A 17,387-nucleotide genomic window follows, 5' to 3' on the forward strand; every position below is an offset into this window, starting at 1 on the left:
GGCTATGTGCTGACAGCTTATTGCCTGGAATCTGCTTTGAATTCTGTGCCTCCCTCTCTCCACCCCTCCCCTCCCCTTCCCTCTCTCTCTCTCTCTGTCTCTCTCAAAAATAAACATTAAAAATATTTTAAATAATTAAAAAAAACACAAAAGATGAGTTGTGATAAGGATATGGAGAAAAGGGAATCCTTGTACACTGTTGGTGGAAATGTTAACTGGTACAGCCATTATGGAAAACAGTATGAAGGTTCTTCAAAAATTTAAAAACGTTACCACCATATGCAATCTCACTTCTTGGTACATATCCAAAGCAATTGAAACCAGAATCTTGAAGAAATACCTATATTCATATACTCATTGACTCACTATTCACAATAGTCAAGATGTGTAAACAACCTAAATGTCCATTAACAAATGAATAGATAAAGAAAATACGGTATACACATACAATGGAATATTAATCAGCCTTCAAAAAGAAAGAAATCCTACCATTTGCAACAACATGGAATAGACCTGGACATTATGCTGAGTGAATTAAGCCAAACAAAAAAAGACAAATATTGCATGATCTCATTTATATGTGGAATCTAAAATAGTCAAACTTATAGAATGATGGTTGTCAGGGTCTGGAGGCAGGGAGAAATGAAGAGGTATTGGTCAAAGGATACAAAGTTTCAGTTATATAAGATAATTAAGTTCTGGAGAGTTACTATTCAGCACATAATCCCTACAGCTAACAATACTATATTGTATACTTCAAATATTCTAAGAGGGTAGATCTATGTTAAGTGTCCTTTCTGCCACCATCACTATCACCACCACCAGAATGTTAATAATAATAATAATAATAATAATAATAAATAATGGAGGAGGGAGGATACTTTTTGAGGTGATGGATATGTCTATGGTTCTGATGGTAGTGATGGTTTCCTGGGTATACACATATCTCCAAACTCATTGAGTTGTATATATTAAATATATATGGCTTTTTACATGTCAAGAAAGTATCTGGACGGTCTAGTGATTATGTGGTGTTATTAATGCATGACAGTAAAGAAATAGCTTCTGGGGGCGCCTGGGTGGCGCAGTCGGTTAAGCGTCCGACTTCAGCCAGGTCACGATCTCGCAGTCCGTGAGTTCGAGCCCCGCATCAGGCTCTGGGCTGATGGCTCAAGGCCTGGAGCCTGTTTCCGATTCTGTGTCTCCCTCTCTCTCTGCCCCTCCCCCGTTCATGCTCTGTCTCTCTCTGTCCCAAAAATAAATAAAAAACGTTGAAAAAAAAATTTTAAAAAGAAATAGCTTCTGTAGAAAGGAATAATTTGATAAGTGAGCCATGGAATACAATTATATTAAAGTAAATTGAAAATGGAATCATATTTTTTACTCTATATTTAGGCATTTAATTATTTTTCTAGCAGATAAATAACAACTGGGGTTGTTTTTCTGAAGATACAAATACAAATAATATCACCATTTGTTAATAAAGACTCTGCAGCTATCCTTAATCTAAAGAAAAATATATCCATATGTCCTTCCACTAAAAAATAACTGTACAAAATCATAACTGAACATATTGCCATTATTGTTGGTTGAGTTTGCCTTTAATTTTATTTATTTGAATATGTAATACAAATACAAATATAGTATGAATTTTGAAAGTTCCAAAATTTAAAAGAGGTAAAAATGTATACATGAAAAGTTGTTCTTACTCCTCTACCTTTCATCTACTCGAAACCCCCTACCCCTGCCAAATCATGAAAAACTACTCTTATCATTTTTTTATTCTTCCAGAGGTCTTCAGAGAATGTAAAATCATGTGCATATGCTTTTTTCTTTATTTCTTCCTTTCTTCCTTTCTTTCTTTCTTTCTCTCTCTCTCTTTTTTTTTTTTTTTGCAGAAAAGAAGTAAGCCATACCCATGATTTTACCCTTTGCTATTTTCTTTTAAATATATATAGAGACTTAGTATCATATAACTACATACAGATCCCCTACGTTCTTATTATAGCTACTTAGTATTACATTCTTGTAATACTTGTAAGCATATCATTTTTCACAATATAAATATTTGAAATTTTTAAAGATTTTTCCAAAAATTTTATATAAATATTATCAATTTGTATTCCCACTAGCCTGCTATTTTTTTACATGTGTCAATATGATTTGTGAAGAACAATATCATAGTGCTAGTACTGTCTTATTGTGAGTGAAACTGGGCATCTTTTTATGATTAAGATCCATTTGCATTTTCTGCTAATTGTCTTTTTATATCATTTTCCCTTTTTCTATTGGATAGATTATCCTTTCCTTACTGATTTTTTAAAATCTCTTTTTATATTAGAAAAACTATGGACACTTGCGTGGCTCAGTTGGTTAAGCATCCAACTTTGGCTCAGGTCATGATCTCACAGCTGTGAGTTCAAGCCCCATGTCAGGCTCTGTGCTGACAGTTCGGAGCCTGGAGACTGCTTCGGATTCTGTGTCTCCCTCTCGCTCTGCCCCTCCCCCACTTACAGTCTGTCTCTCTCAAAAATGAATAAACTTTAAAAAAAAAAAAGAAAAGGAGAAAGAAAAACTAGATCATTAAATGTAATGGGTTGCAGATATTTCTTCCAGCTGGTCATTTCTCTTCAAGAGGTTTACTTGAAGAAATTTTATTATTGCTTTTGTTTTATGTGCTTGAGTTTATCAATCTTTTATTTTATATATTCTAAGTTTTATATCATACATAGGCAGACTTCCTCTCTGAGATTACATAAAAATTCATAATTTCTTGCAGTGGCGATTGATTACAGCCCTGTTGTTGAGTCTTCACTGGTTCTGGAACACTTTCCAACTATTTTTGAGACGGGGATTTTGCCTGTCAACTGGTTTCATTAAAGAAGAAATTTGTGTTAGATTTTCTTTTCATTGTTGCCTTCTTGTGATTTCTAAGAAGTGAAGGGGGAAATTACTGACAATATGTTTCCATTTTTAAACTGAAAGTCATTGTTTTTTTTTTATTTTACCCAATTTATTTCTATAAGTCAAGTCAAATTCTTTGTAGAATGACATTACAAATGCATAAACACAATTATTGTGATATATAAGCAATGAAGTTTTGTTGTTGCTTATCACTCAGTTTCCTTTGAAATACATGTTTTTTTTTTTAATTGTTTTCATTTCAGATGACTGTCCTTGTAAGATTAGGTTATCGGACAATAATGTGTAAATTTATGCACAAACTTTTGCATATAATTAATTTCAGGAGCTTCAGAGAGCTCTTCAGAACTCCTAATGCCTATCATGACCTATTTTGAAATTCAGAGATAAGCTGAATATAAGAGTCTCAGACTCAAAATGCACAATAATTTATGTTGAAGGAGAAAAACTTTCTTTTGTTGTTACCACTAAGGTGTGGAGATTAGGGGCACCTGAGTGGCTCAGTCAGTTAAGTTCTGGTCATGATCTCAGAGTTCATGGGTTCGAGCCCCATGTCAGCCTCTGTGTTGACAGCTCAGAGCCTGGAGCCTACTTTGGATTCTGTGTCTCCTTCTCTTTCGGCCCCTTCCCCACTTGCACTCTGTCCCTCTCTGTCTCTCAAAAATGAATAAACATTTAAAAAAATTTTTTTAATGTGGAGATTAATATGCCAAACAAGATGGGACTTACTTTAATAATCCATAACAAATACTATTAAAATTGTTACTTATTTTAAAATGATCATGGAATATATGATTCAACATAAGATCTTACTGTTTCAAAGTATGAATGTGAATGGACTTACTAAGTATATACTCAACACAGTTTTGAATAAATTATCGAGTTATTTCAAAATCTTTCATTCAAGTAGCAAATCTATTGACAACTAAATTCCTTTATAGAAAAAGTCTAGTTAGACTGTTGAGAATATAAATTAATGTTGTAGAAGGTAAACTTTAGATACAAAAGATAACAGCATGTTGAAATGGAGCTTCATCTGCTCCAGTTTCAAGTCAGGCCCAAAGGCAAAACAGAACCATTAATGCTACCTACCCTCCAGTTTAGGGTAGCTTGCTAAATCATCTATGTAAGAATTACAAAGTAAGCAGTCAAAAAATATTTTTGCACTTGTTGACTTACTACCTAATTTATTGTTATATAATAAGCTAAATAAATCTAATAAAAGAAAGAGAATTACTTTAGGTTAAATTATCCAAAAATAGTAGAGCCCCCCTCCCACCTTGGGTAAGGAAAAAAGTGCTTCTTCCTCACGCTAAGGCTAGTGGATGGAACAACCAAGCTACTGCTGAGAGAATCGAATGTTTGCCTACTAAAGTTTGGAAAACCTTAATATCCAGTGTTTGCCTCCCACTTGAAAATTCCAAAGTAAAAGTCTGAATCTGGGTCTGTAGAATGAAAAGGAAAGACTATATTTGCCAGTAGTGGTAGGTCAGAAAGACGTGATTCCTTCCTATGTTTGGCTGTTGGTCTTAGAGGAAAGAGGCACACAAGGATCATTTTAGAGGAAAACTCCTCTTCAAGAGGGTTTGCTCCCAGGAACAAGGAGCTTTAGCAAGAAGAGGTTGAGAGTGTGCTGTCCAATGAAGAAGCAGTTGGAGATAGGGCATGTAGGGAAAAACTACTGGAGAAACTTTCCTCACAGCATAAGAGGTGAATTTTTGTGTTTTTTGCAAAGGGAGAATATCAAAGAAACACACAAAAATATTTAAGGAGAAAAAGAATGAACACTGAAAATCTGCCATACTCAGAGGGCACCAAAGACCAAGTTACAGCTACTTCTCATAAGTAAGATTTTGTTCATGCCTCCTTTGCTCTCTCCAGAACCAACTCAGGAACTTGCAGTGGCAGCCTATGGGCAAAGTGATGATGAGAAGGGTTGGAATATATGGAGAGATGGAGAAGAGGCCATATTCACTTCCCCTGCTGTGATGGTTAATTTTATGTGCCCACTCGACTGGGCTAAGGAATCCCCAGATAGCTGATAAGCATTATTTCTGGGTGTGTCCATGAGGTTGTTTCCAGAACAGATTAGCATTTGAAACAGACTAAGTAAATTTCACTCTCACCAATTCAGGTGGGCATCATCCCATCCACTGAGGGCCTGAATAGAACAAAAAGCCAGAGAAAGGGTGAATTTGTTCTTTGCTCTATCTGGGACATCTATCTTCTCCTGCTTTTGGACATCAGAGCTCCTGGTTCTCAGACCTTTAGACTCGGACCTGGACTTACACTATTGGGCTCCTCAATCTTTAGACCTTTGCACTCAGACTGATTTGCGTCACTGGTTTTCCTCATTCTTCAGCTTGCAGGTGGCAGATGGCAGGATTTCTAGGCCTCCATGATTACATGTGCCAATTCCTATAATAAATCTTCTCATCTATATCCATATCTGCATCTACATCTCTGTTCTGTTTTTTTAGAGAATTCTGACTAATACACCTGCCAAAGGATTCCTAAGTTGAAGGCTTAAATCTAAACGAAGCACAGAAATTGGATCACTACTGATGGAATGGGAAAAGATATTTTCAAATGACATATCAGATGAAGGGCTAGTATCCAAAATCTATAAAGAAATCACCAAACTCCACACCCAAAAAACAAATAATCCAGTGAAGAAATGGGCAGAAGAGATGAATAGACACTTTTCCAAAGAAGACATCCATATGGCAAACAGATCCATGAAAAGATACTCAACGTCACTCATCATCAGGAAAACACAAATCAAAGCCACACTGAGATACTACCTCACACCGGTCAGAGTGGCTAAAATGAATAAATCAGGAGACTATAGATTCTGGCAATGATATGGAGAAATGGGAACCCTCTTGCACTGTTGGTGGGAATGCAAACTGGTGCAGCCGCTCTGGAAAACAGTGTGGAGGGTTCTCAAAAAATTAAAAATAGAATTACCCTATAACCCAGCAATAGCACTGCTACATGTACCCCAATGTTCATAGCAGCACTTTCAACAATAACCAAATTATGGAAAGAGCCTAAATGCCCACCAACTGATGAATGGATAAAGAGGATGTGGTTTATATATACAATGGAATACTACTTGGCAATGAGAAAGAAGGAAATCTGGCCATTTGCAGCAATGCAGATGGAACTGGAGGGTATTATACTAAGTGAAATAAGTCAGTCAGAGAAAGACAGATACCATATGTTATCATTCATATGTAGATCTTGAGAAACTTAACAGAAGAACATGGTGGAGGAGAAGGTTTAAAAAAATTTTACAAACAGAGAAGGAGGGAGGCAAACCATAAGAGACTTAAATACAAAGAACAAACTGAAGGTTGATGGAGGGGTAGGGGAGAGGGGAAAGTGGGTGATGGGTTTTGATGAGGGCACTTGTTGGGATGTGTACTGGGTGTTGTATGGAAGCCAATTTGACAATAAATTATATTTTAAAAAAAGAAATTAGATCACTAAAAGAGACAGAACATCTCATTTGCAATACTGAGTTCTTATGGATGACTACAATTTAGTGAAATCAACAGAATCTTTTTTTCCAAAACATAGGATATAGTATATATGTGTTTTATTTAATTCCTCTTTACCCAGTTGGTAAGGGAGAGATTCCTACTCTATGGTTATGAAGATGGCTGAACACACAACACCTGACACTGGACAGATAAGATTGATGACAGTTTGAGGACATCACATGCCATGCAGGGCCACATGGGGGTTGCACTTGGGACAAATGAGCAAGCATTGTACAGGAGGATGTAATTGGTTTGTTTGAATAATTCTTTGGGCTGACAGGGAACTGAAGCCTGCTGCTCAGGGATAAGCAACCACTGTGCCTGGTTCCTGTGATAGGAGGGTTGCTTGACTAGGGGTCCCTATCTGTCAGAGGGGGAGGGGAACTTGTGGCTAGCCTATTCAAAGCTCTCCCAGTTTTAAGGTTTCTCTAGCGGTAATAAATTGAATGGTTGGGAGTAGGGCATGGTCAGAGACAGGTAGACAATTAAGAGGCTATCAGTGTGTCTAGAAGAGTGAAATGCAGCAAAAGAAATTCTGGAAATAGAGAGATATGGGTGGATCTCAGAAACATTAAGTAGAAAACAACAATAACAACAACAATATCGACAACAACAATTAAGTTTTCTGGATTTAGCAACCAGATAAATGATCATGTCTTTCATTATAGCAGGGAAAGTCATATAAGCACAATTCAAAACTGGAATGCTCGATTCATAAAATTATAAGTTAATCATATGGTACAAGGATGAGAGTCATTTATATGTATTAATTCCACTTCCCATGTTTATAGATTATTAAAAGCTAAAGCACAGTGGAACCAATATCTAGGTAACACGAATCGATGAACAAACATTTTCAATACACCTAATAGAAAAGATAGCACTCTCAAAGAATTTTTACTAGTTGGGTATATTGAGACCAAACTCATAAAAGAACTAATAGTACATTGTGGTATTTGCTAAGCACCAAATGGTCAAAACAGAAAATAAGTCTTGTAAAGTATCCAAAAATGTCTATGAATACTAGTGGAAACTTTCAAAATCCAAAATTTAATTTTTTAAAAAACTTGTTGTCAAGTTAGCTAACATACAGTATATACAGTGTGCTCTTGTCTTCAGGAGAGGTTCCCATGATTCATCACTTACATATAATATCCAGTGCTCATCCCAACAAGAGCCCTCCTCAATGCCCATCACCCATTTTCCCCACCCCTGACCCCCCACCCCTATCAACCTTCAATTTGTTCTCTGTATTTAAGAGTCTCTTATGGTTTTCCTCCCTCTCTATTTGTATCTTATTTTTCCTTCCCTTCCCTTATGGTCTTCTGTTAAGTTTGTCAAATCTTACATATGGGTGAAGTCATATATCTGTCTTTCTCTGACTGACTTATTTCACTTAGCATAATACCCTCCAATTCCATCCACATTTTTGTAAAAGGCAAAATTTCATTCTTTTTCATCACTGAGTAGTATTCCATGGTATGTATATATGTGTGTGTGTGTGTATATATATATATATATACCACATCTTCTTTATCAAGTCATCAATCAATATATATTTGGGCTCTTTCCATACTTTGGCTATTGTTGGTAGTGTTGCTATAAACATTGGGGTACGTGTGCCCCTATGAATCAACACTCCTGTATCCTTTGGATAAATTTCTAGTAATGCTATTGCTGGGTCATAGGGTAATTCTATTTTTAACTTTTTGAGAACCTTCCACACTATTTTCCAGAGCGACTGCACCAGTTTGCATTCCCACCAACAGTGCAAGAGGTTTCCCCTTTCTCCACATCCTCACCAACATCTGTTGTTTCCTGAGTTGTTAATTTTAGCTACTCTGACCAGTGTGGTTTTGATTTCTATTTTCCTAATGATGAACAATTTTGAACATCTTTTCATGTCAAAACACAAAATTTAAAATGTCATCTTTTAATCTAGAAGTTCTGCTTCTAGGAATTTATGCTAGGGAAATAGTGAAGAAATTATGAATATGTATGCATACAATGGTACTCTTTGCATTTTAACAGTGAAAACTTAGCTATCATCACTATTAACATCAAAACCAGATTAGTTATATAATAACAGCACAGCTATACAATAGAATGTTATACCATCATTAAAAAATAATAAAGTAGAACTGAGGTATTACTAAATAAAAGACATAGACAATATATTATTATCTCAAAAAACAGTTCATGGGAGAGTGTAATGACATGGTAATATCTCTAACTATCTGTATAAGGAATTCTTAAAAGAATTACCCAACAGATTAACAACAGTTAACCTTTGAGAATGTGAAATTGCAGAGGTACTTTCACTTCTTCTCTACCATTTGAAATTTTAGAATGATAATATGTGTAAAAGATAAAACATATTATGAAATGACTTCCGTCGTTGTCCTATGAGGAGCTTGCTGGACCACTCTTTTTCAGAGAGAGAAGGCCAAATGGCATGGAAACTCTTCTATGGTTGCATCCTGACTCCTACCACTGAATGCCTTCCATTCCCAGCACCCAGAATTTAAACTCATATACTTACCACTTTGATGGGTTCACTGTTTGACCAACTCATGACTACTTACTGTTCATTTTTCTAGTTTTAAATAATAATAAATACAATTGGGCCATTTCAGAAAACCCAAATATAGGGCTTTTCTATTTCTATTAAGGTCAAACATTCTCTCAACAACCCAAATTCAAAATTACAAAACCAGGTTTCATTTTTTCTTTGCTTTCTACATCAAATCTTTAACAAAGTCACCCATATTCTCCCACTCCTTTCTACTCTTTATAAATAGGTGTCAGTAAACTTTTTCTACAAAGGGCCAGATAGTAAATACTTGAGCAAAACAACACACTTAGATCTTAAATGCACTTTGCTAAGTGAAAGAAGTCACACATAAAAAGGCTCATTCTGTACCCTTCCATTTATATGGCAGTCTGAAAAAGGCAAAACAATAGGGACAAAAAAGCAGATTAGTGGTTGCCAGTGACAAAGGAGTAATGGGAGGCCTTGAATAAATAAGCAACAAAAGGGAATGTGGGACTGAGAAAACTGTTCTATGTGGAACTGTAGTGGTAGATACATGACGCATTGCATTTGTCAAAATTCAAAAACTGTACATCACAAAGAGTGCATTTCGCCACGTTAATTTTTTTTAAAAAATCAAATAGGATGTAGGGAAGGATGGAATGCAGACTGTAGCAAATCTAGCTGTATTACAAATGAATTGCATAATTACAGAAAGGAGCTGACCTAAGTAGCTTTGGCAGTTACCACTTTTTAAATTATTTTTATATGTTTATTTATTTTTGAGAGAGTGAGAGAGAGACAGACAGTGTGAACAGGGTAGGGGCAGAGAGAGAGAGGGAGACACAGAATCCAAAGCAGGCTTTAGGCTCCCAGCTGTCAGCACAGAGCCCTATGTGGGGCTCAAACCCACGAGTCACAAGATCTACTGAGCCACCCAGGCACCCCTGGCAAACAGTTACTTAACCCGATACTTTAAAGCTACAGACAAAAAGAAATGTACACAGCCCTCTGCTCTAGCTTAGGGGTTGGCAAAATATTTCAGTAAAAGGCCAGGTAGTAAGTTTGTTAAGCTTTGCCCACCATAAGTCTCTCTCACAACTACTCCACTCTGCCATTGGAACACAGAAGCAGCCATAGACAATACAATATGAGCATGGTTATGTTCTAATAAAACAATTTATAAAAAACAGGTGTCCAGTCAGATTGGGTTTATGAGCTGTAGTTTGACAATCCCTGCCACAGTTGATAAGTTTGTTACTCACAGGGGTATAAGAAGTTCAGAAAGTTCTCTTTTTTTATGCTAGGGCTGAACCAATAAGTAAATACATCATAGAAATTAAAAATTGGGTTTCTCACTATTGAAGGAAGAAGTTACAAATAAGGAAAGGATAGATGCTAGAGTGAAACATGTGGTACCAGAATGGAGATGGAGGTATTGAAAGGATTCATGATTTTTTTTCTACAAATATCAGACAGAAATAAATAGATATGCTTATAGGCATAAACTAGGGTACATATACATATTTCCTAGTTCAATCCAGTACCAGGTACTGGAAGAAATGCTACCTCAGAAGAAATGAACTTGGTTTCCAAATACTATTTCTTAATAAAAGGAAAATTGGTTTACCCCAGGGCTTGGCAAAGAAAACATAAGATGATTCTGGAACAGTTTGTGATAGCAGAAAGAAGGAAGTGCTTATGAATAAGTAATAAAAGATCAATACATACTGAAAGGACACAGGAGACAACCCCAAAAAATCTCCCAATAGCAAAAATTAGGACAATTTGAGAAACAAAAAAAAGGAATGACAGTATCGGATTGTAACCCGAAGAATGAGATCAATATCAATCCAATATAAGCAAATGAATGAATGAATGAATGAATGAATGAATGAATATGGGAGAAGGGACAAGTCTTCCTTACAGAAGATTTCCAATTAAAAATATAGAGAGGATAGGGAAAATAGTAAACCACAGTAATACTTCCCTCAAGCAGGATCCAATGATGAATACTAAAATTAATGGGTAAAATTTAAGCAGAAGTAGGATTTTGCCCAGTCACAAGATATCTCTCCCCAAATATTTAGTAATTACAAAGGGAAAACTAGCAACTTCACAATGGAAAAACCTGGCAGATGTCAAGTGATTAAGGTTAACATCATCAATAATAAGACATATCAACATCATCTACCCCTGATATGATGCTTAATGCATTAAGGCACGTCATCCCTGAATTACTCTTCCCATTGATGCAGAGTTTCAATATGATCAAGAAAAAAAACCAAATGGAGAAAATTCTATAAAATAACTCGCCTATACTTTTCGAAAGTGTCAAGATTGTAAAAAAACAAGGAAAGACTGAGAAATCATCTCAGATCGTAACAAACTGAAGTCTCATGGCAACTATATGCAGTGTGAGATTCTGTACTGGATTCTGGTACAAAGATACCGGAGTCCACCTCCAGCAGGTCCAGGGGTTCCCGAAGGATGAACGGTGTCGGCGAAAAAGTGAACATAAAACAAAACTAAAATAAAAAACTAAAATAAAAACAAAAAATAAAAATGGACACAGACAACAGCAGTGTGTTGAACTGGCTGATTTATTGTAGCAAACGTGGCATTATATTTGCTAGTGATTTCCTCGTGGCATACATCATCTATGTTTTTCTAACATTACCTAATTTTGAAAATGTTCCTATGTGTAAACAACCTTTAAGAAATAACATGGCGATTTTCTTGTAAAGTTCCCGCATACCCTTTGATTATTGATTAATTTCTTTCATTGTTTTTATTATGTATCTATGTTTATCTATAATCTATAAAGTATTTGCTTTGCTGTTTTCATGAAAGGTCATTTATCTCTCAACACCTCAAGTGGAACAGTTACAGGGACATGACCTCTTAGTTGTTTCCCTGAACCATTCGTGGTTTTGAAGAACATAAGTGCTCGCCTGGGTCCCAGATGTCAAGAAGGGGGCCAAAAGGGCCTTAGAAACCCACGCCTTGTGCATTCTCAGAGAGACAATGCACCTAGGAACCAGTGAACCATTCTCTACTTTAACCGACTAGGTTCAATCATCATCTGGAATGCCTCCTGGGGGCCAAGTGGGCCTAGGGGTTAGAGTGACCTGTGTCCATAGATACACTCCTTAGTTACCAGAGTGGGGCTTTCAAATCCATATGTCTCTCCTTTGTTGGCCGCCTTTGCTGGCAAGTGCATGAGGCTATCCTTCCTGTAAGTAGAGGAGTCTCCACAGGGGATGGCGAAGACTAAATGTAAGGCTGCACAATTTCTTGCAGAAACTTATTTTCTTTCCTAATGGTTCTTTTCCCAGAGGGCCTGTCGAGGGCAATTCCCCAACAGACAATACCCCAGGTAATTTTAAGGCCAAATTACCTAAAAGCAGGAGTACAAGAAGCTTCACTGTCGGTGGGCCGCCTTACAGTCACCAATCTGTCCACAGCCCGGGCCTTGCCACTCAAGCTGGGATAGCTCAGCTTCCAGCACAAAGAAGTGGGGTGGGGGGCAGTAGTGTGAAAACTGGTAGAATTCAAAGAGATTCTATAGTTTCATTAATATCATCATACCAAGATTAATTTCCCAGGTTTGATCATTTTTTTTTCCTTGATCATGTAAAATATTGGCATAAGGTTAAGCTGGGTGACCAGTACATGGAAGCTCTTTGTAGTATTTTTGCAACTCTTCTATAAGTCTAAATTTACCTCAAAAGTATAAAAACATTAAGGCTGAAAATTTATTCATTGAATTCTAACTATATGCTAAGTATAGAATTAAAATCTAAGATTAAAAACATCACTCTGTCTATAAATGTCTTATGCAATCAAAATTGTATTTAAGATACTACCTTATAGATAAGATAATTTTTAAGTGAAATTCACTTGTCATTATGAGGATAAAAGGAGGATATACAACCCCTTTGGGGTCCAGTTCTAAAGCAGTTAGATAGAAGAACATCAAATGTAATGGTCTATCTCCCCTAGTATTGCATGACAGAAGTCTCAGGCCTCTATGAGAAGCCCAACATTTGACTTTACACCCAACTTGGCACAGAACCAATAACAACATCAATGCAGGGAGGTCTGAGCTAGATAAGTCTAAATAAATACCATAGATCTCCATGTGCTGTACATATGGATAGAGAAGTGTCCACATGATCTGAGATACAGAGTACTGAGAGGACCAATGGGCCAACAAACGTTTGGAGGTCATGGCTAAAATACTCCAGGATTTCAACACTGACTGGAACCATTGATTTCCAAGTAGGTGCCAGCACTGGTCAGGGACTAGATAAGACACCACACTTTGCAGAAAACCAGCAAGGATTCACGTAACTCAATATGCCTCCCAAGCCCACCCCTACATCTCTCCTATGCCCACAAGGTCAAGTAAGTTTCCTCAATACTCAGAAATTACCTGGAATTAGAGCAGGGGGAAGAAAAGGAAATTTTAAAGACTGGAAACTAACACCAAAAAGCCTGAAACAAGCCAAAGAGATTATTTGTGCTGGAAGAGATTTAAAGATGATTACTTTATATTCTAAAGTGTGGTATTTTATAGAAAATAAGTCACATTTTATTTGCATACGTGAGAAGCAATTACTAAATTAGTGCATCTGTTTACTTTTATGTATTATTACACCAAAAATTCTATGGAAACTGGAACTGCATCTTTTTTTATCCTTGTATGCCTAGCATTATAATAAGTATTTGACAAATATTTGTCATATGAATGAATAAATGAATGAGGTTACTGCCCTGGAGCTCAAAATGTGGAAGGCAAACAGACATGTAAATAGATACTTAAAATAAACCTAAATAGATGATACAATACTACCCAATGATCTCTGCCTGTTACAGGAAAAAAAGGCTTCAGAGGTATAGATCTTAAAGAATTCACGGGAGTTTGATAATGATCTTCTGAACTACAAAGAACTTAGAAACTTTCTTGATGTTAAAACCATTGATTTTATACTTAATATTTTCTCTATGCCCCAGCACAATAACAGGAATTCAGTAAATGTATTGATTTGACTTGAGTTTCAGCTTACAATCCATTAGTTAAAAGAAATTGCCATTTCCTGAAATATATTTCCAATTGATGATGTTAGATGGAATACTTTTTTTAAGCTAAATTGATCACTACAGGGGTCTCGTGTAATTAATGACATTTATTTATGAAACGACTCACCATGGGATTAAATCAAATAATGATCATGAATAAACATACATTTACTCTCACCAGAATCTGACCATACTGGTACTGGTCACACGTGCAGCCTCCAGAACACTGATAAATTTTTGTTCTATGGTATTTTGTATGAATACAATCCAAACTAAGACAGTTGAACTATTTGCCTTTTTTATTATTGAATTGTAAAGGTTCTTTATATATTCTGGATATGAGTATTTTATCAGGTATATGATTTACTAATATTTTCTCCCATTATGGGAGTTGTCATTTCACCTTCTTGATTTATTTCCTCTGAAACATAAACATTTTCAACTTTGGTAATATCTGTGTACCTTTTATTTTTTGGTTACTTGTGCTTTTGATGTTGTATCTAACATTGCCTAAACCAAGGTCACAAAGATTTATCCCTATGTTGACTTCTAAGAGTTGTTTGTTTGTTTTTTAATCATTAAAACAGGCTTTTTTATTATTTAATTTTTGAGATACAGCACAAGCAGGGGAGGGACAGACAGAGGGGAGACACAAAATCCAAAGCAGGCTCCAGGCTCTGGGCTGTCAGCACAGAGCCCAATGCAGGGCTTGAACTCACGAACCATGAGATCATGACCTGAACCAAAATCAGACACTTAACCTACTGAGCCAGCTAGATGCCCCTAAAACAGTTTTTAAAAGTTGTTTTGCTCAAAGCTGTGTTTATTGGTTTTCCATACTGCCATTGTTGATTTGTGAGATTTCATAAGGTAATTATTGCCAGTTCCCTGATCACAGTTATAATAAACTTCAAGAGAAAGGGATTGTTATGTCAATATATACTATTTTACAAATATTTCAAAGTTCAGAGACTATCTCTAAAATAAATGTTTGAAGATTCCTTTTTTTAAAGTTGCCTATGGCATTCCTTTTCTTTATTTTTTTTGATTCACATCCAAATTAGTTAGCATATAGTGCAGCAATGATTTCAGGAGTAGATTCCTTAATGCTCCTTACCCGTTTAGCCCATGCGACCCCCCCACCACACCTCCAGTCACCCTCTGTTTGTTCTCCATATTTAAGAGTCTCTTATGTTTTGCCCTCCTCTTTGTTTTTATATTATCTTTGCTTCCCTTCCCTTATGTTCATCCGTTCTGTGTCTTAAAGTCTTCATATGAGTGAAGTCATATGATACTCGTCTTTCTCTGGCTAATTTCGCTTAGCATAATACCCTCTAGTTCCATCCACGTAGTTGCAAATGGCAAGATTTCATTCTTTTGGATTGCTGAGTAATACTCCATTGTGTATATATATATACCACATCTTCTTTATCCATTCATCCATCCATGGACATTTGGGCTCCTTCCATACTTTGGCTATTGTTGATAGTGCTGCTACTGCTATAAACATTGGGTTTCATGTGCCCCTTCGAAACAGCACACCTGTATCCCTTGGATAAATACCTAGTAGTGTAATTGCTGGGTCATAGGGTAGTTATATTTTTAATTATTTTTAATGTTTATTATTTATTTTTGAGAGAGAGAGAAACAGAGTGCTAGTGGGGATGGGGCAGAGACAGAGGGAAATACAGAATCCGAAGCAGGCTCTGGGATCCAAGCTGTCAGCACAGAGCCTGACACAGGGCTTGAACTCATGGACAGAGAGATTAAAGACCTGAGCTGAAGTTGACCACTTAACCGACTGAGCTATCTGGGGGCCCCTACTTTTAATTTTTTGAGGAATCTCCATGCTGTTTTCCAGAGTGACCTCACCAGTTTGCATTCCCACCGGCAGTGCAAAAGAGATCCTCTTTCTCTGCATCCTCGCCAACATCTGTTGTTGCCTGAGTTGTTAATGTTAGCCATTCTGACAGGTGTAAGGTGGTATCTCATTGTGGTTTTGATTTGTATTGTCCTGATGATGAGTGATGTTGAGCAGTTTTTCATGTGTTGGTTCGCCATCTGGATGTCTTTGGAGAAGTGTCTGTTCATGTCTTTTGCCCATTTCTTCACTGGATTATTTGCTTTTCGGGTGTCAAGTTTGATAAGTTCTTTATAGATTTTGGATACTAACCCTTTATCTGATATTTCGTTTGCAAATATCTTCTCCCATTCCATCAGTTGCTTTTTAGTTTTGCTGATTGTTTCCTTCACAGTGTAGAAGTTTTTATTTTGATGAGGTCCCAATAGTTCATTTTTGGTTTTGTTTCCTTTGCCTCTGGAGACATGTTGAGTAAGAAGTTGCTGCAACTAAGATCAAAAAGGTTTTGCCTGTTTTCTCCTTGAGGATTTTGATGGCTTTCTGTCTTACATTTAGGTCTTTCATCCATTTTGAGTTTATTTTTGTGTATGGTGTAAGAAAGTGGTCTAGGCTCATTGTTCTGTATGTGACTGTCCAGTTTTCCCAGCACCACTTGCTGAAGAGAGTGTCTTTATTCCATTAGATATTCTTTCCTGCTTTGTCAAAGATTAGTTGGCCATATGTTTGTGGGTGCATTTCTGCGTTCTCTATTCTGTTCCACTGATCTTTGGGTCTGTTTTTGTGCCAGAAGACTCATGATTTTTAAAAGCATCAATTGTACAAACTGAAAACACATGACGAGTTGAATTTTTGTAGCTCTCTTAAGCTTCTCATTTCAATGGAACTTTTGAAACATTAACTAGTGTTTGATAAAAGGTTGACAGAAACATATGAATTAAACTTCTAAATACACAGGATTTTTTTAATTTGCAGAAAACATGGTAATTGCTAAATTATAATTTTGACCTATAACATTAGACATTGAATAAACCTAAAATGGAACTAAATTAATTAATGCATAATTTAAGGTAAAGAAAGTAAATGTAGAGATATGAAACCTTAAAAATACTTAAGTAGTATTTCTAAACAAACAAAAAGTAAATTATTTATACACATAATGTGAACAACTAGAGAATGACTTAATACCTTTAACTTTTTCAATCTAAAAAAAAAGGTAAAACCCTGACTCTTATCTACAAGAAACTTATGAATAATATTTATTCTAAATATTCTATATATTCTTCTTTATAAAACTGAGGTATGGAGAAATTATAAAACAGTAAATTATTTACACTGCTATATGTTATTAGAGTAAAGTATGTGGAACTAACCACACTGAGGCAAAAGAATAAGATATTGTGTCATACTTGCCAGTAAATCCTAAAGGATCCTTCTAAGC

Source organism: Acinonyx jubatus, chromosome B1 (assembly GCF_027475565.1).
Source record: "Acinonyx jubatus isolate Ajub_Pintada_27869175 chromosome B1, VMU_Ajub_asm_v1.0, whole genome shotgun sequence".
NCBI lineage: Eukaryota > Metazoa > Chordata > Mammalia > Carnivora > Felidae > Acinonyx > Acinonyx jubatus.